Source organism: Callithrix jacchus, chromosome 18 (genome assembly GCF_049354715.1).
Source record: "Callithrix jacchus isolate 240 chromosome 18, calJac240_pri, whole genome shotgun sequence".
In the NCBI taxonomy this organism is placed as follows: domain Eukaryota; kingdom Metazoa; phylum Chordata; class Mammalia; order Primates; family Cebidae; genus Callithrix; species Callithrix jacchus.
Window position 1 is genome coordinate 6440929 of NC_133519.1, and position 24250 is coordinate 6465178.

The window sequence follows — 24250 nt, forward strand, 5'->3', positions numbered from 1 at the left end:
GTCTTACCGACAATCTATAAGGGGTAGAATGGCCTACCTCTCTGCCTTCATTTTTTACCACTTCTCTCTGATTTCTCAAACCATCTACTCTGGACATCTTGAATATTTCTTGAATACATCTGACACATTCTTGCCAGAAGGCCTTTGAACTTGCTGTTTCCTTTGCTTTCCTGGAGTGCTGCTCCCCCAGACAGCTGTGTGGCTAACTCCCCCATTCCCTCTAGTTCTTTTCCCTAAAGTCATCTACTCAGTGAGGCCTGTTTTCCAGTTACCTTATCTAAAATCTCAGTTACTCCCTCCCCGATATCTCATCCTCCCCCTCTATCCTTCCTTTTTTTTCTCTCTCTTTATTTTTATTTTTTATTTTTTTTGAGACGGAGTTTTGCTCTTGTTACCCAGGCTGGAGTGCAATGGTGCAATCTCGGCTCACTGCAACATCTGTCTCCTGGGTTCAGGCAATTCTCCTGCCTCAGCCTCCTGAGTAGCTGGGACTACAGGCACGCGCCACCATGCCCAGCTAATTTTTTATATTTATAGTAGGGACGGGATTTCACCATGTTGACCAGGATGGTCTCGATCTCTTCACCTCGTGATCCACCTGCCTCGGCCTCCCAAAGTGCTGGGATTACAGGCGTGAGCCACTTGTTCTTTTTAATACTTAATGACTTCCTGGTTTATAATATACTTACGTAAGTAGAATACATTTTACTTATATAATCCTGTTGATTAACTTTCCTTTCCATCAGAATGTTTGCTCCATGAATTCAATGATTTTGCTTATTTTGTTCACTCTTGTAGCCCTGGTTCTTAGAAATAGCAACTGACATGTTGTAGGCCTCAATAAATATTTGTTGCATAAATGAATTAAACCAAATGTAGACAAAGAGAAATGATTTCTTAGAACTCTATCCTACCATTGTTCTTTCTAAACATACATTTAAAAATAATTCTTTCATCCTTTCAAGTGGAATAATTTTTACATTCTTAGCCACAGCACCATTAGAATCTTTAGCCACCAGGATTTTCAAACACTGAACTATGACAGCATCAGTGTTACCTACCGTGCCATATTTTAATCAGTCATTTATTGAGTACCCATTTTGCTCCTAGGACTGGGTGTTTGGTGAACTGTTACTGGAATAGAGATATTTGGAGACAAACAGCTCTTATTTACCAACTGTGTGATGACCCCATGTAGTCACATAATCTCTGGGCCTCAGTTTCTTCCTTTTTTAATAGAGACAATAACACGCTCTCCTCCAAGTTGCTGAAAGATGCATGAAACTTCAATCAATGCATCACTGCATACTTCTTGATACTTTCGCCACAAGAAAAGCAACTTCGTTAGAAAGAGTAGTTTTTCTGGTATAACGTAAGTTTTATCACATATGCTTTTGCAAACATCACGAATGTTACTGCCAATTATTGCCTGCTGGGTGGGTAGAGAAGGGAGTAGTACTTGTAAGGGAAGGTTAGAGCAGAAGGATATTATTTTAACATGCAGGAGAAGCCTTAACTGACTCTACGTAGATGCAGAGCCACTAACGACAACAACAATTTACCCTTTACAATATTTTACTGCATACAAAGTACTTTCTCATGCCTTACTTCACTTTGAAATCATCTTTGGCAGGCAGGATTTATATGATCTCTTCCATTTTTTAGAGGAGAAATTGAGGCTTCATTTAAGTGACTCGTCTCAGATGATGCAGTGGGTCAGTGGTGCAGCTGAGACGTTATTCCTGCTTCTTTGAATAACTCTCTTTGGCATATCTGATGCTCCTATATTAGTAATTCTGTCAGCTGGGCAAGAGTCTAACTACAGTTCACTTTACTGGCATCTACTCATTGCGATGTTGGTGTTTTTGCCCAGAGTTCAAGCTTTCATACTCCCCAAAACACCCTTCTCATTGCTTTGGAAGGGTCCTCTGAGGCCAACAGAGAAATGCCGAAAACCACACAGAAGTCTGAGCTCTTTTTTACATTGTCTTAGGTACCTGGTAGGATGACCAGAATGTCCATGCTTCGTGAGTGTCCAAAGAAGAAGCAGAGCCTTGAAATAGAAAATGACAGATCAACAAATCCTCTTCAAGAGTCTGTTATGTGCCTGACACTGAAGGGAGACAGGCAAGATTGGAGCACTAATTTTGGTTGAATGGCTAACAGCCTCATCTAATTCTCTTACCTGCTATCTAAGTTCATTACTACTCTGCTTAAGCTCCTTAGCACACTTCAGTGCCCCAAACACATTGAGTTAAAATCTACATGTGTTGGTTAACAAGGTGAAGTTTTTTTCTGTCTGGCTTCTTCCTACCTTTGTTATCTTAGAGCTCACATCAAAACAGCTTGCTTGCCTCATTATGATCCAGGCACTTGATTTCTTTATCGTCTCGATGTCATTAGACTTTGCCTTTGCCAGGAATCCTGGGGCACCCTTGTTTCCTCCTTTATCTGGCTAATGTCTACTCATCCTTTAAGACTTGTCTGAGTCATCAATCCTCTATAATTACTTTTCCATCCAGTCCTTACGCACTGGGAGAAATGCCCCTTCTCTGTGGTCCCACACAACTCTTTGCTTTTTTCAAATACTGCATTATCACTCTGTGTTGCACCTGCTTTCTTGACTCACCCTCTGTCCCCAGTGCTGGCACTGGGTATGGAATTGTTGGATGCTCCATAGGGCATATTCTGGATGAATTAATGAAATATGAGTGAATTGTCAAATATGAAAAAGTGGCAAGGCAATTTTTATTATTTATTTTTTATTTTTATTTTTTGAGATGGAGTCTTGCTCTGTTGCCTAGGCTGGAGTGCAGTGGCACAATCTCAGCTCAGTGCAATCTCTGCCTCTTGGGTTCAAGTGATTCTTGTACCTCAGCCCCCCCAGGTAGCAGGGATTACAGGCACATGCTACCATGCCCAGCTAATTTTTTTTGTGTGGCAAAGCAATTTTAATTTCCTCCACAGCCTATGATATAAAAGATGGAACTCAGCATGCAACGAATATTCAGATGCATGACCTCAACTCTGTTTGGCTCTTATGTCCCTCTTGACTTTTGTGCTTGATAGGACTTAAGTCTTAGCCTGACACCAAGAAGGTGACGAGAATCCTCGCTCGTAGAATGGAGCTATGACATGCATCCACAGCAGTGTCCCATAAAGGCTATGTGAAAGTAGCAGCTATGTGAGTATGTGGGTGTCAGGGGCAATAGTTTGCTTTTAACACATGTACCCACACAGAATACAGTACACAGATCACACACTGAATTAAAATGCTGGAACCCTGCCTCAGATGGGGAAGTTGAATGAACAGAGAATCAAAATGTGAGCCTTATGTGGTGGCGAGTGGAGAAAAGGTCAGCTTTTCCACTCATAAAGTGGCTCACCCAGACCACTGATTTCTCTTGCATAGCCTACCCTAGGCAGACAGCCCCCTCTCCAGCCTGCTGGTTAGGTGGCTGCACTGGTGATCCCACACCCAGGGGAATCTTCAGTTCAGAACCTTAGAATCCCCCTTGGAAAGTCTAATGACTAAGATTTTAAGTCAGAGAACAGCGAAGGGTGAGAAACTTGGGGGCCGAGAGGCAGGACAGAGACTTCTTCCTCTGTCTTCAGCTTTCCTCCCCTCAGCGCTCTCAAAACAGAAATTATTTCTCATCTGCTCCACTGCCTGCCCCCAGCCTCAGCTTCAGGATGGTCTACCACAAACCTTCTGTCCTAACTGCCAGTGGAGAAACCACCAACCTTTCTGCTGTCAGGCACCAAGCAGGGGAAGATTCAGCCTGGGCCAGACCCACCACCGCCAAAAATCATATTGATCTTTGGCTGGCCAGAGTGAAGAGGGAATGAGGCTGATGAGGGAGCTCTGGAAAAGACACCTCGCCTCTTGCCTTTTGTGGGTCTGAATGTAAGCAGGAGAAAAAGACGTGGATCATCGGGAAACTTAGCTTGGGAGATATTTGAGGATGGGAACCAATTGTCCTCCATAACTCTGAGCCTGCCACTGGCGTAATCTCCAGCAGTGGTGGTCGTTCAAAAACGTGGAATACATCATTGAATAAAGGAAAGAGGGGATATGGGATTATTCCCTGGAAGGTAACTGAGTGCTTGCTAGCTCAGGGTGGCAGAGAGGAAATAACTTTCTCTTTCTATTTTTTTCCTAAGGGGTCAAAGAAGAAGCAGGAATGCTCAATTATCTCCCGTAAATAACAAGGAGCTTGCAGCACCAGAAAATATCTAACTGCTTTGTAGATGCCACTTAGCACCAGGAACAAGCAATTTTAAAGTCATGATTAAGACGTAACTTGGCTAGGGGACAACTTCTTCAAGGGCCGCTGGCCTGGGTACTGAGTAATAGTCTTACTTATTACCCATTGGCAGGGCAACTGCACTCACAGGTGGAGTAGACCATCCTAACCATGGTTTGACTTGAGGGAAATGTGATCCAGGCAGAGGAAAGAGCGTGTCAGAAGGCCTGAAGTATGACAAAGCAGCGTCTTAGAAGTGACTTAATAAATGAGGAAGAATCGATGAAACTTAGCCAAGAGTATTAGAAGACCTAAACAAAGTGAGAAATGTAGTAATTATTTCTATTTCACCTCATTTGATGGAATCCTGGGTTAACTTTTAGGGTGAGGTATCTGCAAATCAGAGCTTGGGCTTAGGGTTAAAGCTTTTGAGGCAACCTCTGCTCTGCCCCTGCACCCTTCTTTGCCCTCACCCATCATAACATTACAGAAAGGATATTTCCACTTTTGATTCCTTCTGGAATAAGCACATCTCCAGATTGCCTCAATTTTATTGACAGAAAGAAAGTGGGGCGGGGGGGTTTGCTTTAACAGTGTCTGTCTGTTACCTGCTGAATCTGATGATCTCAATATTTGAGTTTCAAAATGTGCCTTCTTGGTTCTCCTTGCTTTGTTTTCAGTTTTGTTTGTGGGTTTCTTTGGTCTTTGATAAGTTAGTTTTATTGGATACCTCCTGTTTGTCTGCTTGGTTCTCCTTCCAATTCTCTGAAAACTACCCCTTCTGCCATCCTATACAAATGTTTACCTCTGACCCCCAGGAACCTTGAGTGGGGCTTGAGAGATTCCAGTTTCAGTCTGGCTGGGACTTTGAACAGAGAACATGAAAACCAGGGGGGCCGTGATGCACCATGTGTCCCATTGGAGGTAAAGAAGGCTAGCCTGCTGTGAGGGAATGTGAGATTGAAGGTGAGGCCCTGGGGTCTCTGAAAGGCTCCAATCCTGCATTCAGATTGTTCTCTGGGCCTGGGTACATCCCTGCCCATGGCATCTATGAGCTTCCCTTATATCCTTTTGATAATACCAGGGTATCCAGTATTTTATCTGGTCAGAGGAGACCGCAAAGAAATTCAGTCCAATTTTGATACAGAAATATGCTGTGCAGAGCTGGTTCCTGATGCCACACTCCACTTCCACATTCCCTCTTCCAGTAGAAACAAATCATATAGAAACAGACTCTTCCTGGTCAGGATTTTGTATTTAAATACCAAACTTCTATGCAAAAGAGGAATAGTCTAAGTTTTTTGGTAAATCAGCTGTCCCATTCAGGTGTCCAGTCATTTAAGCAAAAGAAATTGTTTTGTTCTCCCTCTACTGAATTGTTACTAATTTTCCTCAAGTGACATTACTCTAAAACATTCTTTTAAGAACTTTCACTCTCACATGCATAAGATTTTGCATAATATTAATACTATATTAATAACATCAACTAATAAGTATTGAGTGCTTTATACATGCCAGGAAGTCTTCTAGGTGTTTTTCATATGCTAATTTGATTTTTGTAGCAGCCTTGTATGGTATATTATTATTTCCATTTTATATATATAGGGAAACTGAGGCAGAGAGAGATTAAATGCATTAAGTAGCTTGCTGGAGGTCACACACTTACTAAGTGATCAAATGGATATGAACATGGCAGTTTGGTTCCAGAGCCAGGGCTCTAAACCACAACAGTGGATTACTCTTAGAGGTAGATATTCCACAAATAAACAAAATCACATTAAATTTAAACGAGTTTACATTGAGTGTTCTGGGGTCTGAAACTGTATACACATCTGGTTCTACAACTTTCCTAGAGTGCTGATTTTAACTGCTTGAGTAAATGGCTGTACGTCATGGCCTCCCCTGCAAGCCCTCGGCTTCCATGTAGCAGCTAGGGTGAGAAGTTAGTAAAGGTGATTAGTCTGCTAGGTCATTCTTCTCTGCAGTTTTCTCCCGTTCATCCTAGGCTGATCTGGTGGGGCATGTAAATGACAAGTAGTCGCTTTCTCAGAGGTGAAGAGCAGTCTGCCTTCCCGGGGTGCTCTTTGCTTTGGTCCAAACATTTTCAACTTTTCCCACCATTCCTTCGAGCTATCCCATTACTGGGTATATATTCAAAGGACTATAAATCATTCTACTATAAGGACACATGCCCGCGAATGTTCATTGCAGCACTGTTTACAATAGCAAAGACCTGGAACCCAAATGCCCATTGATGATAGACTGGACTGGGAAAATGTGGCACATATACACCATGGAATATTATGCAACAATCAAAAATGATGAGTTCGTGTCCTTTGTAGGGACATGGATGAATCTGGAGAACATCGTTCTCAGCAAACTGACACAAGAACAGAAAATGAAATACCGCATATTCTCACTCATAGGTGGGTGATGAAAAATGAGAACACATGGCACAGGGAAGGGAGTACTACACACTGGGGTCTATTGGGGGGAATAGGGGAGGGACAGTGGGGGGGGGAGTGGGGGAGGGATAGCCTGGGGAGAAACGCCAAATGTGGGTGAAGGGGAGGAAGGCAGCAGAACACACTGCCATGTGTGTACCTATGCAACTGTCTTGCATGTTCTGCACATGTACCCCAAAACCTAAAATGCAATAATAAAAAGAAATAATTCAATCATGTTTGAGTTCTGTGATTTTGCATGAATATTATCTCCTATGGCATAAACCTGTCTGTAGAGATTTTCTTACAAAACTTTAGTACATATTCAAATAAAAAATATAGCCTTTTACAGGATACCAAAAGAAACCCTTCTTTGTGGGCCTTTGGAATGGAAATTCTGTCCTTATAATTTCCCATGGTGATTCTAAGTGCATGGTCTTTTCCAAAGCAATTATTGGCAGTGAGCAGTAAAAGTGGTAAAATATTTTCTTTTATGTTTTAAGCCTGCTACAGTTTTTAAAAGTTTAAGTATAGGGCTTTAGAGTGAAAGCAAATCATTAAATCCCCATGTTTATCTTCTGCATGCCAGATGAGGGTGCATCCCTAAATTCTTTCCCTGTCTTTCCCAGTTTCCCCTTTCAAAGACAAATCTCTAAACTGAACAGATGTTTTGAACTTCTACTCACATGGCTTAGCATCAGAGCTTATGGAAACACGTGAGGGAGCAGATAAATTGAGACAAGGAACCTGGCTTACCTGATCCCCGATGTTATCAAGGACAAGCAGTGGCTGGAGAAAGTTTGGTACATGTGACTAAGATAAGCTTCTGAGGAATATCCGATGGTGGTTGGAGTGTAAGGACTAACGGTTTTGAAAGTATTCATCGCCATCGGTGACGAAATTTCACTGCAGTTTTGGTTACTTTCAATAAACCACGTAGGCTTACTGTGGCTTCCCTTAATGTGATGAAGCTAACATTCAGCACAGTGCATTACCAGCAAGACCATGCATTAGGGGTAGTGTGTGTGTGTTGTGTATTTGTGTGCATACGAGAGAGAGAAAGGGTGGGGGGAGACAATGAAGAGAGGGTTGGGGGAGACAGTATGTGGAAGACAAATTATACTACTGCTAAGAAAACAGCAGTTGCCAGGCGCGGTGGCTCACGCCTGTAATCCCAGCACTTTGGGAGACCGAGGCGGGTGGTCAAGAGATCGAGATCATCCTGGTCAGCATGGTGAAACCTGTCTCTACTAAAAATACAAAAAATTAGCTGGGCATGGTGGCATGTGCCTGTAATCCCAGCTACTCAGGAGGCTGAGGCAGGAGAATTGCCTGAACCCGGGAGGCGGAGGTTGCGGTGAGCCAAGATTGTGCCATTGCACTCCAGCCTGGGTAACAAGAGTGAAACTCCATCTCAAAAAAAAAAAAAAAAAAAAGCAACCGTATACTTGTTTTTAGTCCTTTTTATTGAGATGAATTCTGGTAATATAATGATTCTCATTCATGAAAACCAATAGATACCATTTATTTAACCCAGAAGTTGTACTACCTGAAATTTGTCTAAATAAATGATTGGACAAGTGCAAAAGGATATATGGGAAAAGTTATTCTCCACAGTCTGTTTCATGCCGTCTTCCCACTGTGGATATTAACTAAGTGTTTATCAATAGGTGAATAGTTAAATAAATTTTGTTACGTGCTTTGACGGGAATTCTTTGTGGCCGTGAAAAACAATATAGTTCTATTTGCAGACCTAGAATATGCTCATGTTTTATGTAAAAAGAAAACAGGCTAAGTGACAGAGTATATAATTTATTCTTATTTTTGACATCTATCTGTAACTAAATACATAGAAGTATTTTGGAAAGTTAAATACAAAAATGCTGGCAATAATGATCTCTGTACAGTAGAATTGTAGATTATTTGAATTTCATTTCTTATCTGTTTTTCAAGTATTTTTATGCAATTAGTAATCATTAAATTGCTTATATAATGAGGAAAAGTAAAATGATTTTTCACAGAAATTCATAGACCAAATATTGTCTTTGTTTCTAATAATACCACTTCCTCAGTGAAACTATCTCTAATTAGCTGAAACAGATATAAGAAATTGTTTCAATAATATATAGTTTAGACATACAACTTCTTTTGTTTTTTTTGAGACTGAGTTTCGCTCTTGTTACCCAGGCTGGAGTGCAATGGCGTGACCTCGACTCACTGCAACCTCCGCCTCCTGGGTTCAGGCAATTCTCCTGCCTCAGCCTCCTGAGTAGTTGGGATTACAGGCACATGCCACCATGCCCAGCTCAAAATCTCAAAGGTCTTTTCCACAGAAATTAAAAGGCTTATCCGAAAATGCATATGAACATTCAAGGGACCTTGAACAGCCAAAACAATCTTGGGAAAAAAAGAAGCAAAATTGGAGGGCTCACTTCCCAATTCCAAAACATACTTCAAAGTTACAGTAATCCAAACTGACATAAGGATAGACACATAGGTCAATGGAATAGAATTGAGAATCCAAAAGCAAACTCATGCATTTATAGTCAATTGATTTTTACAAGACTGCCAGGATCATTCAACAAGGAAAGAGTAGTCTTTTCAACAAATGATGCTGGGACAACTGAATGTCCACATGCAAAAGAATAAAATTGGACCCTTACTTCACACTATGTAGAAAAATTAGCTCAAAATGAATGAAAGGCTTAAATGTAAGAGCTAAAACTATAAAACTCTTAGAAGAAAATGTAACGGTAAGTCTTCATGGCATTGGATTTGGCAGTGGTTCCTTGGATATGACACCAAAATCATAAGCAATAGAAGAAATAAATGAATTTAACATTTTTGTACCTCAAGGGACACCATCAAGAAGGTAAAAAGACAACTCACAAATGGGAGAAAATATTTGCAAATCATATATCTGATATGTAGAATGCATTTTTTAAAACCATTACAATTTAACAACAAAAACACAAACAACCAGGTTTTTTAAATAAGCAAAGGACTTCAACAGACATTTCTCCAAAGAAGATGTTCAAATGGCCAAGAACATGAAAAGATGCTCAATATCATTAGTCACCAACTAAGGACATTGAAATATTTAAAGAAGGTTTTAAAAATAGCTAATCACCCACTAGCATGGGTATAACTTTTTAAATGACAAATAACAAGTGTTGATGAGAATGTGGAGAAATTGGAGCCCTGATACATTGCTGGTGGGACAGTAAAATGATACAGTTGCTATGGAAAACTATTTTGGCAAATCTTCAAAGAGTTAAAATAGAGTTACCTAGTTAAAATAGCTAGGATCATATGACCTAACAATTGCACACCTAGGTATATACCTAAAAAGAATTAGTACTCAAATAAATGCTTGTACATGAATGCTCACAGAAACGTTGTTCATAATAGCTCCAAAGTAGAAATAGCTATTAGCTGATAATTAGATAAATAAAATGTGGCATACCCACACAATGAAATATTATTCAGCAATAAAAATAAAGGAAGTACTGATATATACTAATACATACCACAGTATGGATGAACCTTGAAAACGTTGTGCTAATTGGAGAAGGTGGTCATAAAGGCCACTTACTCTATGCTTCTATTTACATAAAATATCAAGCATAGGCAAATCCATAGAAATATAAAGTAGACTGGAAATGTCCTAGGCATGGGTGAGTGGACAGAAGGCCTGGGAAAAACAAGGAGTGGCTATTAATGGGCACAGGATTTACTTGTGGGCAATAAACATATTCTAGAATTTGTTTTTGTATATACACAGAGTAAGCACAAAAAGCACACTGCTGCCTCCCCCACCAAACTGTCCATAGCTTCCATGTTGGTTAATATTCTGGGAGTTTCCTCCCAAGTCCTCCTGGAGTCTAAGTGTTTTGGAACTGAAGCCATAAGCTGCTTAGGATCATAAGCCTGCTTAGGGACTCTGTGCAATTCTCCTGATGGCCCATTTTTGAAGAGTACAAGCCTGTGAATATACAAAACTATTTAATTGCAGGTTTTAAATGGGTGAATGGTGCAGTATGTGCATTACATGCTAATAGATCTCTTATAAAGTAGGTCCCTATAATTGGGGGGGATCTGTGTCTAGATTGGATGTTAAATTTGTATGTGTTATGCACATTTTCTTGGGTGTAGTAACAGTATTATTAATGTAATCACATTATATAATAAGATAACAGTATTGTTAACACAACAATGACATTTGTAGACAGTTTGGTGGGGGAGGCAGCAGCATGCTTTGCCTACTTTGTGAGTATACAAAACATGCTTTGTGACAATGTGACAATGACATTGTAGTTATGTATGATAATGTTCTTTTGAGGAGATTCTGAACACTAAATTATATAGTGAAGTGCCTTGATGTCTGAACATTATCTCAAGTGACTCACCCATTAAAAATGAAAAAAAGAAAGAAAGAAATGGGAGTGGGGAGAGCAAAAATTAAAAAGAGAGAAAAGGAACAGAGAGAAATTTACATATGCTACAAATATGAGCAAATAGAATATGGCCTGATTTTAGCAATTTATGGAGTGTAAGAAAGGGAAACAAATTTAACATTAAGATTGTAACCTTGGCTTTGAATATCACAGCTTTAATGATGTAGGATTTCATTTTTGAATCTGTGAGTTCAATCCTACATCTTGCTTCTGCAGTAGTAATATTTACATAATGATACTATTATAGATTTTGTTTTCCATTTTCATTTGTAAAAACAAATTTCTCATTTTGTGTATATTGATTGTGGTATATAAACTTCAAACTTGCTACAAAATTATTGGTCTTACTACAGAACAGAATAGGAAAAAAAAGAAACGATGATGTTCCAGATATAATAATAGAAAACTGTCTAGAGTCTAGAAACGAAGGTGCAGACTGAAAATCAAAAGGAAACTTCTGTGCTATAAAAAATTATAATAAAAGTCAGCAAATACAAAAATGTAGTCTGATGAAAAAATAATCCCACATGCATCAGTGGGAGGAGATATGAACACATATGAAGTAGAGGAAAGAGAGTATATCAGCCTTACTTCAGATTTTTTCACAGCTATTTTGGAAAATAAGTTATAGATGAGAAAACAGATGTTCGCAAATTTTGTACCTATCCAAGTCATCCTTCAGTTATATAAATAGATATGCAAAAAGAATCTGAAATATGTGAAAATGCAATAAATATAACATGTCTGTAATAGCCATTTAAAAATGACTTGATGCAATCCAACCAACCAAGGAATTAGTCAAAATTTAACACTCAAAAATTAAAAAGTCATATATTAAAATAATGGTATCGAAAAATGCATTTAACATCAATAATAAAGAAAAATATGTATTATGGTAATAAAAGCAGATAGCATGCTTTATCTTTTATTTTTATTTATTTATTTATTTTTGAGACGGAATTTCGCTCTTGTTACCCAGGCTGGAGCGCAATGGCGCGACCTCGGCTCACCGCAACCTCCGCCTCCTGGGTTCAGGCAATTCTCCTGCCTCAGCCTCCTGAGTAGCTGGGATTACAGGCCCCGCCGCCCGCGCTGCCACCGCCGCCGCCGCCGCCGCCGCCGCTACTGCTGCGGGGGCCGCGGGAGTCGCAGCTGGGGCACCGCCCCAAGGGAAGGCGACGGAGCCGCGCCAGGCCGGAAGCCGAGGCGGGGCCGGGACTAGGCGCTGAAGCCCAGCATGGCCGGCCCGGGCCCCACCTTCCCGCTGCACCCGCTCGTCTGGGTGAACCACACCGCGAACTAGAGGCCGCACTGCACAGTCGCCAGCACGACATTAAACAGGAGGATCCCCGCAGGCGGACCCTCTTGGAGCTGGCCCTGTCTCTGGGAAACCTGGAGTCCGTGCGAGTGCTCCTTCGGCACAACGTGGGCAAAGAGAATCGCCAGGGCTGGGCAGTCCTGCAGGAGGCAGTCAGCACTGGAGACCCCGAGATGGTGCAGCTGGTGCTCCAGTATCGGGACTACCAGAGGGCCACGCAGAGGCTGGCGGGCATTCCAGAGCTGCTCAACAAACTTCGCCAGGCCCCTGATTTCTACGTGGAGATGAAGTGGGAGTTCACCAGCTGTGTGCCCCTTGTGTCCAAGATGTGCCCGAGCGATGTGTACCGCGTGTGGAAGCGGGCTGAGAGCCTGCGAGTGGACACCAGTCTCCTGGGCTTTGAGCACATGACCGGGCAGCGGCACCAGAGGAGCTTCATCTTCAAGGACCAGGAGGCAGGAGCCCTGGTGATGGAAGTGGACCATGACCGGCAGGTGGTGCACGCAGAGACGCTGGGGCTCACTTTGCAGGAGCCTGAAGCACTGCTGGCGGCCATGCGGCCTAGCGAGGAGCACGTGGCCAGTCGCCTCACTTCTCCTATCATCTCCACCCACCTGGACACTCGGAATGTGGCCTTCCAGAGGAACAAATGTGGTATCTGGGGCTGGCGGTCTGAGAAGATAGAAACTGTTAGCGGCTATGAGGCCAAGGTATACAGTGCCACCAACGTGGAGCTGGTGACACGCACACGCACGGAGCACCTCTCTGACCAGGACAAGTCGAGGAGCAAAGGGGGGAAGACTCCGTTCCAGTCCTTCCTGGGGATGGCCCAGCAGCACTCCTCCCACACTGGGGCCCCCATGCAGCAGGCAGCCAGCCCCACCAACCCCACAGCAATCTCCCCTGAGGAGTACTTCGACCCCAGCTTCAGCCTGGAGTCACAGAACATTGGCCTCCCCATCGAGATGTCCAGCAACGTACAGAGGTTCAAGGCACCACTCTGAGTGAGTAGCACCCTCTCTCCCTGGGTGACCAGGTGACACCCATCATCGACCTAATGGCCATCAGCAATGCTCACTTTGCCAAGCTGAGTGACTTCATCACCCTGTGCCTCCCACGTGGCTTCCCCATCAAGATTAAGATTCCCCTTTTCCACGTGCTTTATCTTTTAATAACAAAGTTGAATTTAAGGCAAACAGCATTACAGAGACCAAAATTCACTGCTATAATAAAGTAGATAAAAAGATCGCTTTCAGGTAGGGACAGGTTGAAAAAGACAATATAGGTATAAAAATATATCAGGAAAAAATAATGTGACAGAAATTGAGTGATTCTAACATTTTAGGAAGAGTAAGTTAAGTAGGAGACATAAGATCAATAGAACAGAATAGAGTCCAGAAACAGACCCAACCATCTTGAGTTAATTTTTTCTATGGCATAAGGAAGGTGTCCAGTCTTGATCTTCAGCATTTGGCTAACCAGTTATCCCAGCACCATTTATTGAATAGGGAATCCTTTCCCCATTGCTTGTTTTTGTCAGTTTCATTGATGATTAGATAGTTGTACATATGCAATCTTATTTCTGGGTTCTGCATTCTCTTCCATTGTCCATGTGTCTGTTTTTGTAGCATGCTGTTTTGCTTACTGTCTCCCTGTTGTATGGTTTAAAGTGATGCCTCCAGCTTTGCTCTTTTTGCTGAGGATTGCCTTGACTATAAGGGCTCTTTTCTGGCTCCATATGGATTTTAAAATCATTTTCTCTAGTTCTGTGAAGAATGTCAATGTTTAGTTTCGTTTAGTTCAATAGGAATAGCACTGAATCTATAAATTGCTTTGTGCAATATGGCCATTTTAATAATATTGATTCTTTCTATCCATAAACATGGAATGTTTTTCCACTTATTTGTGTCATCTCTGATTTCTTTGAGCAGTGGTTTGTAGTTCTCCTTGTAGAGACCATTCACCTCCCTAGTTAGCTGTATTCATAGGTATTTTATTCTTTTTGCGGCAATTGTGAATTCTTGATTTGGAAGTACACTCCTGATTTGGCTCTCTGCTTGACCATTGTTGGTGTATAGGAGAATGCCTGTACACATGGAGGGGAACAACATACACTGGGGCCTATCAGAAGGCAGAGGATGGGAGAAGGGGGAAGATCAGGAAAAATAACTAATGGTACCAGGATTAACGTCTGGGTGATGAAACAATCTGTACAACAGACTCCCGAGATACAAGTTTGCCTGTATAACAAACCTGCACATGTACCCTTGAACTTAAAAGTTAAAAAAAAATAGATCCAACTATATACGGTCAATTGACTTTCTACAAGTTACCCAGATAATTCAATGAGGAAAAGGATAGTATTTTTCAACAATTCATAATCTAAAACTGAACATATCCTCAAAACTATGAAAAAGTAAAAGAATGAACAAATTATGGTATATTTATACAATGAGATACTACTCAGTAATTAAAAAACCCTGATGATCTACACAATTACATGATGAAATATATAAAACATTATGTGGAGCTGAAGTAGCCAGATATAAGAGTACATACTAAATGATTCCACTTATGTGAAGTTCAAAAGCAGGCAAATCTCATTTGTGGTAATAGAAATCAGATAGATAGAAATCAGTTTAGTGGTAGGAAGAGCTTGACTGCAAGGGTTCACACTGAATTATGAAGTGATGGAATTATTCTAGACTTGGATGGGGGTAGGGGTGAATGATATAAAAGTCCCCTATTCCCTCATCCTTGCCGTTACCAATTATTGCATTGCTAAATTTTCCAAGTATGTGGTCATTTGATAATCCCTTATAGATTTTCAACATTTAAAAAAATTTTTTGAGACAAAGTCTTGCCGTGACACCCAGGCTGGAGTGCAGTGGCTCAATCTCTGCTCACTGCAACCTCTGTCTCCTGGGTTCAAGTGATTCTTCTGCCTCAGCCTCCTGAGTAGCTAGAACTACAGGCACCCACCACCACACCTGGCTAGTTTTTGCACTTTTAGTAGAGAAAGGGTTTCACCATACTGGTGAGGCTGGTCTTGAACTCCTGGCCACAAGGGATCCACCCATCTCAGCCTCCCAAAGTGCTGGGATTACAGGTGTGAGTCACCACGCCCAGCCTTTTTAAAGTTTTTTTTTTTTTTTTTTTGGTTAATACTAAAGCTGAACATCTTCTCATATTGTTTATTCTTTATGAATTTTCTGTTAATACTCTTTGTACATTTTTATTCAGTTATGTTTTATTTTAATTAGATTATAGGAGCTCTTTGTCAATTTAAAATTTTAATATTGTGTTTATTAGATGTGTTATAGCCTGTCACTTCTTTTTCAAGTTTCTGTTATCTTTTGTCCCAGAAAACTCTCCTATTTCTATCTGGTCAAAATTGTCAACGTTTTTATAGAGTTTCTGAGTTTTGCATAAATTATAAATATTATTTTATGTTAGAGTATTTTTATAGGTTGTAATTTAAGTTTAGGTTTTTAAGCCATTGAAAATATAATTTTACTTGTACTGTAAAAATTTTATTTAATATTTTCCCATGTCAATTTTCCTGGTAGTATATCCTTTCTTTCATTGATTTTCTTGATCACAAAATAAATCTTCACATACACAGGACTATCTTAAAGTTGTTTTCACTCAGTTGATCTTTTTTGTTGATTCCTGCAGAAATGCATACTATTTTAATTATTGTGTTTTTCAAGTATGTATTGATACTTGGCAGACAAAGGACCAATTTATGGTTTCTATTTTTCAAATACTTATAAATTTTATCTATTTTGTCTTTCAAAAGAAATTGAGAATAAACTTGTCCATCTCCACAAAAATAAATCTACTGGGAATTTTATTTGGATTACATTGAATGTATTTGAGTAGAGTTCCTTTTTTAGAAGTATTGAGGTTTCAAACATATTAAGTGGTACAGTTTCAATTAGACTGGTTTTATTGCATAAAATTAATCTTTAAAAAACTGCTAAAACTGAGGTATCCTTTCCAGAGTCATTATATATGTTCATTTCTGTAGTATTTTTATATATTTTATTAAACTTGTAAAGGTTTCTTCCTTAGTTTTTGTATCTGTTTTAATTGCTGTTAAGAATTAAATCCATTTTTATTGGTTTTTAAAGTGGGTTTATCTGGTATAAAAAAAGTGATTTAATTTAAATACCAATCTTATTTCTTGCCTCTAGTATCTCCATTGTATTATGCCACTGAAATTTTTAGAGTGTATCCATTACAAAAACTGGAATGACCATATGGGGATTAATAAAGTATTTCAGGAAATATTCAATGGAAAAGGCAAAATTCAAGATGGTAGGTATACACATATAGAAGCAGTTGGTCAGGTAACTGCATGAGAGGAGACCCTGTATGGAAATAATACCAAAGAGCAGACTTAAATTGAATGTGAAAAGCTTAATGTTGTGCATGTCGAGATTAAACTGCTCATAGAGCCTCAAGAGGAGGTATCCATGAGGCAGCTGGAAGTCCTGGAGAAAGGCTGGGCTTCAGACAGAGCTGTGGACATCAGCAGAACATACAGGATGAAAGTGGTAGGCTCGGATGCCATCACTTAGAGGGGAAAACTAAGAATGCAAATTGAGTGGGGCACAGTGGCTCATGCCTGTAATCTCAACACTTTGGGAGGCCAAGGTGGGACTATCACTTGAGGTCAGGAGTTTGAGACCAGCCTGGCCAATATGGTGAAACCCAGTCTCTACTCAAAACACAAAAATTAGCTGCGTGCAGTGATGGGCAACTGGGGTCCCAGGTACTCGGGAGGCTGAGGCAAGAGAGCCACTTGAGCCTGAGAGGCAGAGGTTGCAGTGAGTGAGATCAGGCCATTGCACTTCAGCCTGGGTGACAGAGTAAGACTCCTCAAAAAAAAAAAAAAAAAAAGAAAAGAAAATACAAATTCACCAATATTGAAAACTTACCCATGCCACAGGTGGAGATAAGAGTTTTGAAAAGATTTCTAATCCTTTGGGTACATACCCAGTAATGGGATTGCTGGGTCAAATGATATTTCTGGTTCTAGATCCTTGAGGGATCACCACACTATCTTCTACAATGGTTGAACTAATTTACACTCCCACAAATGGCTGCTCCCTTTCTTTCTAAAGTGAGAGTAAATGAGAATAAACTGCAGACTCAGCCTGGAATTCTACATCAACTCAACAACTGACACACTGTATGATGTAGAATGTTGCTGAACCCCCTACTCCTCCACATAGAACATGGCATTAGCACCTTCTCTATTTGCTGGGAATTGTCGTGGGGGTAGAATACAAACATAAATATGAAGTTCTTTGTAACATCAAAAACACCAATCAGAAGAGAGACACTATTCTTTCTCTTTTTTTCTTTTTCTTTCTTTTTTTGTTTACCAGCATCTAGCTTCTATCTTGGTGAAATAAATTTTAGGGCCTCAGGATATTAGTCAATTCCAGGTAAAGACAAAAGACACCGTTGTAGTAAAAGGGTTAGAATAATGTATTGAAGGTCAGGCCAGGTGAGAAAAGACTATGGGAAGTGAAAATATATCAGGAGCAAGAGAGAAGAGGTAAAATGATGTGAAAATGTGTGCAGAGAGAATATGTAGGAGACACACAAAGGGAGGCTGGGAGGTTGAGCTGTTTGGATGTTATTTAGCACTGACCTAAGATTATAGAGCACTATTTTAAAATGATTCTATCCAAGCACTTCGGGAGGCCAAGGTGAGTGGATCACAAGTCAGGAGTTCAAAACCATCCTGGCCAACATGGTGAAACCTCGTCTCTACTAAAAATATAAAAATTAGCCAGGCATCATGGCACATGCCTGTAATCCCAGCTACTTGGGAGTCTGAGGCAGGAGAATTGTTTGAGCTGGGGAGATGGAGTTTGCAGTGAGCCAAGATTATGTTATTGCACTCCAGCCTAGGCAACAAAGTGAGACTCAGTTTTGAAAATAAATAAATAAATAATAAAAATAAATATTATTCTACAAGCTGGGCATGGTGGCTCATGCCTGTAATCCCAGCACTTTGAGAGGCCAATGTGGGAGGACCACTTGAGGCCAAGAGTTCAAGACCAGCCTCTGAAACATAGGGAGACTTCATCTATATAAATTTTTTTAATTGGATGGGTGTGGTGGTGTGTGCCTGTAGTCCTAGCTTCTTGGAAGGCTGAGGCAGGACAATTCCTTGAGTCCAGGAGGCTTAGGCTACAGTGAGCCATGATTGTGCTACTGCACTCCAACCTGGGTAACAGAATGAGAGCCTGTCTGAAATAAAAAATAAAAATAATCCCAGCACTTTGGGAGGCCGAGGTGGGTGGATCACGAGGTCAAGAGATCGAGACCATCCTGGTCGACATGGTGAAACCCCGTCTCTACTAAAAATACAAAAAATTAGCTGGGCATGGTAGCACATGCCTGTAGTCCCAGCTACTCAGGAGGCTGAGGCAGGAGAATTGCTTGAACTCAGAAGGCAGAGGTTGCGGTGAGCTGAGATCATGTCATTGCACTCCAGTCTGGGTAACAACAGCGAAACTCAGTCTCAAAATAATTAATTAATTAATTAATTAAAATTTTAAAATTAAATAAATATGATTCTACAATCAAAGTAGAATTCTGAGTAACATAACAAAATCCTATGATAATTTAAGGATGTGGGGCATGAAGACCATTTAAAACAGTCATTCTTCAACTATATTTTTCCAGGATCACCTTGGGAAGACAAAAAGGAAGTCTTCGACAAGTCAGCAAGACACTCTCTCCTAGTTCAAGTACTCAGCTCTACTTCATCTCCACTACATACTGAAAAATTATGTAGGATGCCACTTAAACAAAAATATTTATGGTGAGGAAATAATCTTGAATAATATTCCAATATTAATGTCAATACTTCACTGGATAAACTATGTAATAGCTCCAAGTGTTATCACCATAGAGAGAAGGAAGTTTTCTTTCGATGGATGACTCTGCCCAGGGCTCCCTTCATGTCTATGTTCCTCAGGCTTTAGATGAAGGGGTTCAGCATGGGGATCACCACAGTGTACATCACAGCCACGACAGTGCCCTTCAGAGTAGAACTGCATGCTGATGGGCATAAGTAGAGACCAATAATTGTCCCATAGAACAGTGACACCACAGAGAGGTGGGAGCCACAAGTAGAGATGGCCTTGCAGATACTTTTAGAAGGGACCTTGAGGATGGAGAAGACAATTCATGCCTAGGACCCAATGATAAGTAGAAATGGGATGACAAGAATGAAGCCTCCCATGATAAATATCACCAATTCATTAACTTGAGTGTCAGAGCAGGCCAGCTTCAGCAGAGCAGACATATCACAGAAAAAGGGGAGGATCACATTGTCTGCACAAAAACACAACCTGGCCATGAGTAAAGTGTGCAACATGGCATGGGAGGTGGTCAGCACCCAGGACAGCACCACCAGGGAGAGACACAGCATGGGGCTCATGTGGCATAGTGTAGGGGGAAGAACATAGTGGTCATAGGCCATGGCCACAAGAAGGAAGCTCTCCAGGTCTCTGAAAAACAGGAAGAAGTACCTCTGGGTCAGGCAGCCCGCATAGGGGATGGATAGCTCTTGGTTCTGCATGTTCTGTAACAACTTTGGAATGGTCATGGAAGAGAAGCAGAGGTCAGAGAAGGACAAGTTGCTAAGAAACAAATACATAGGCATGTGGAGATGGGAGTCTAGTCAAATGAGGATGACGCTGAGGAGGTTCCCCAGGAGGGTGGTAAGATACATGGCCAAAAACAGGGCATAGAACAGTTTTGCTACTCTGGCTGGATGGGCAGGCCCAGGAGGAGGAACTCTGAGATGCTGGTTTGATTTCATCCCGTCATGCTCTGTCTCCAGTATCTTTAAGGGAAAACAATAGTGTCCTTTAAAATCTAAATTTTGGAATGGAGATATTTCTGTGATGCTTGGTCTGTTAGGTGTTTTGCAGAAATTTTTTATTTAACTGACATTACAGTAATTAACATCTCTATACCACAAATATCTATAATTAGAATCTCTATAATCAGAAATGACTTATTTAACTCTATCTTCTTTCTCTTCATTTATCTTTAACAGGTAATGATATTTCATCCTTTCTTAAACACTCATCTATTTACTTCTGAAACATAAAGTGTGTTTGTCTCTTTCTCACCTGCCTGCCTTGTCCTCCTCAGTAACTGCAGCTGGCTCTTCCTCTGTCAGTTTCTTACATGTTGATATTCCTCAGGAATTTCTCTAAACTTCATTTTTTTATAATTCTGCATAATTCCCAATAAAAACACATCAACTCCAATGGTTTTAATTGCTATTTAAACACTCAGATGTAGGCTGGGCATGGTGGCTTTCACCTGTAATCCCAGCACTTTGGGAGGCCAAGGCAGGTGGTTCACCTGAGGTCAGGAGTTTGAGACCAGCCTGGCCAACATGGTGAAATCCCATCTCTACAAAAATTACAAAAATTAGCTGGGCATGGTGGCACATGCCTGTAATCCCAGCTACTTGGGAGGCTGAGGCAGGAGAATTGCTTTAACCTGGGAGGCAGAGGTTGCAGCGAGCTGAGATCACACCACTGCACTCCAGGCTGGGTGACAGAGTAAGACTCTGTCTAAAAAAAAAACAAAAACAAAAACAAACCACTCAGGTGTAGTGTTCTCTAGTACACAGAACTTGTTATCCTGAGTCTCAGTGATTACCACCGCTTGGATGGATCACAGGCATCTTTGGCTCAATAATCCTAAATGATATTCTGATCTCACCCTGCACCTCTTCTAACTCCATCCTCCTCCAGTCTCCCATATTTAGTGAAAGAAATCCAGGCTCAAGTCAGAAACCTGAGGTTTTATTTCATTAACTCATTTCTCTCACAGTCAATCTCCACTCTAGCAAGTCCTATAGATTCTGCACTTCATTTTCTTTCTAATTCATCCACTCTTTATCCCAGCTACCACTGCACTAGTCCAGATAGAAATGTTGTATTACCTGGATGATTGAAACTGCTTCTCCATTCATCTTCCTGCCTCTGTGCTTCAAAACACTTCTCTTCCAACAATCTCATTTACACGGTGGCATTCTGAGATGAAAATCTGATCATCCCTTTCTCTCCTTATTAAATACTTCAAGGATTATCTTGCTGTTAAGATAAAGGTAAAATTCCTTTCAAGAGCACAGAGGATGTTTCTTTACCTGACCCATGCCTACCTCCCCAGCCTCATCTGACCCCACAATGACTCTTGCATCCTCTTTTCAGCAATGCTGGACTTATAAGTCATAATTTCTTCCCTCCATCCTTTCCTACTTGCTGTTCCTCCTACCTAGCACCTATTCCCACTATGCCCCATCTTCACTCAGCTCATTCTCATTTATCCCTCAGGTGTATTACATGTAACTTGCTAAACTAAACCTTCCCTGTGTCTCTGTAAACCCGGTGAGACCTGCTTCCATACTCATCCAATAGCACTCCATGCTTTGGATCACCTGTTAATAGCTGACTTCCTTCCCAGACTGTAGACTCTATGCATGAAAGACCTTGTCTGCCTTCCTCACTGCAGCAAGGCAGCCATCGCACTTGGTGTGGTGCCTGGATATTGTGGATGTTTTATCAATACTTGTTGACTGTCTCTCAGTCTGGAACATGCATTCATCCAACCTTTAGTTGGCAGCAAATGCCCATTAACTTAGAATAACTACTACTAAATCCTCCTGGAATAAGAACTCATTATCTTTAGCAATTTAACACTGTACTGCTGAACTCACAAATGTAACTTTGTACCCAGGGGGAATATTAGGGTATCTCAGATGTACTACTCTTTTCACAAATACAGATGAGCCAAACCAAACATTCTTGTGCTCTGGACTATACCATGTCATTGAAACTGATGTGGGAAAAATAAACATGATAATACTTTTACAAAATTGGGGACAAACAGAAAGAAGAAGGATAATTTCTAACCTCAAGCCTTCATTGAGTTTGTCCTCAGATTCAGTTATCCATATCCCATGTGATGATTAATTTTTATTTTATTTTTTTATTTTACTTTAAGTTCGGGGATACATGTGCAGAACGTTTAGATTTGTTACATAAGTATACATGTGCCATGGTGGTTTGCTGCACCTATCAACCTGACATCTAGGTTTTAAGCCCCACATGCATTAAGTATGTGTCCTAATGCTTTCTCTCCCCTTGCCACCCCCTGACAGGCCTGGATGTGTGATGTTCCCCTCCCTGTGTCCAAGTGTTCTCATTGTTCAACTCCCACTTATGAATGAGAACATGTGGTGTTTTGTTTTCTGTTCCTGTGTTAGTTTGCTGAGAATGATGGTTTCCAGCTTCATCCACATCCCTGCAAAGGACATGAACTCATTCTCTTTTATGGCTGCATAGTATTCCATGGTGTATATGTGCCACATTTTCTTTATCCAGTCTTTCTCTTGGCTAGGCCCTGATACTATGTTTTGGTCAAACACCAGTTCTAGATGTTATAATAAGGGTATTTTGTAATGTGATAGACATTTAAATCAGTAGACGTTGAGTAAAGTAGATTCCCCTTATGTGGTGAGCCTCATACAATTAGTTGAAGGCTTTAAGAGAAAAGACCACAGTCTCCTGAAGAAGAAAGAATTATGCTTTCAAACTGTTCAGACTCAAAACTGTAACATCAACTCTTCCCTGGGTCTCCAGCCTGCTTACCTGCCCTGTGGATTTCAGACTTGCCCATGTTCACAATATCATGATCTAATTTCTTAAATCTCTCTCTCTCTCTCTCTCTCTCTCTCTCTCTCTCTCTCTCTCTCTCTCTCTGTCTGTCTGTCTCCCTCTTTCTATCTTGATATACATAGGTAGATAGGTAGGTAGGTAGGTGTATTGATGGATAAATTGATAGATAGATAGATAGATACAGATAGAGAGAAAGATAATGATAGAAGATAGATAGATAGATAGATAGATAGATAGATAGATAGATAGATAGATAGGACTATGCTTATGTTTCTGACTTCTGGAGAACCATAAAATTGTCTATAAAGCTTCATACATAATTTTAAAACAAAACAAATCTTGAGAATGACTGCATTAAAGCATATTTCACAGACCTGTCATTATACTGAAATGATAGGATCTGGTGAGGATATATTCCACAATAAGAAATAAGTATAAGTGCTATCATTACCAATGGCTGTAACTGGAAAACATTAGTTAAAATACTTCCAGAATGTTGGAAAGTCTTGGGAGGCAAAGACATAGAAAAGAGGGAAGTCATTATGACTGAAAAAATAGCCTGCAGATTACATCTGGGAAATCAAGACTCTCAGATTGAGAGGACACCAAGAATCAGCTCATTCACCCTCCTGCCCAACCCACCTAGCATCTGAAGGTAACCCCAGGTCACCGACCTGAGATCCTGCTCCCTTTATCCATTATGACATGTAAAGTAACAACAGTCTCTGTAGTCATGTCCTGTGTCTGGCCTGCTCCTTTTTACATTTCCCCTTCTACCCATCCCTTAGCCCAAGGGACCCTGCATCCCAGAGGAATCCGGATTCTGAAATAACTCATTAAAGACAAAGTAATTACGCCAGCCCTCTCTAGAACAAATTCACTCAGACTCCCACCGAAGTGACTAATTGCAATATATGTTATCAGTCACTGTAATTAGTCACCAATCGCATCTGACTACACTTAGGGGGATCACAAGGATGGAGCTGATGGATGGATGCCTAATCACTGCCTGCTTAGGGAATGGACAGTAGTCCTGTGTGGCTGCAGCCTA

At 40.8% G+C, this 24250-nt stretch overlaps 1 long non-coding RNA gene and 2 pseudogenes across 2 annotated transcripts in view; 2 read left to right on the forward strand and 1 right to left on the reverse strand.

The window, feature by feature from the left end:
* Window positions 1–6719, forward strand: part of LOC144580139 (uncharacterized) — a 150763-nt gene extending 144044 nt beyond the window's left edge. The window contains exons 4-5 of the long non-coding RNA XR_013529177.1: window positions 3070–3184; window positions 4165–6719. This is a non-coding gene — a long non-coding RNA (uncharacterized LOC144580139). The remainder of the gene's footprint in view (window positions 1–3069; window positions 3185–4164) is intronic.
* Window positions 6720–10906: 4187 nt separating this feature from the next.
* Window positions 10907–19337, forward strand: LOC128931056 (ankyrin repeat domain-containing protein 13D pseudogene; annotated as a pseudogene). Its single transcript, XR_013529368.1, has 3 exons — window positions 10907–10960; window positions 12226–13470; window positions 19178–19337. The product of XR_013529368.1 is annotated as an ankyrin repeat domain-containing protein 13D pseudogene (transcript).
* A 60-nt stretch (window positions 19338–19397) lies between these two features.
* LOC128931058 (olfactory receptor 1E1-like) lies at window positions 19398–20329 on the reverse strand (annotated as a pseudogene).
* Window positions 20330–24250: the final 3921 nt, after the last annotated feature.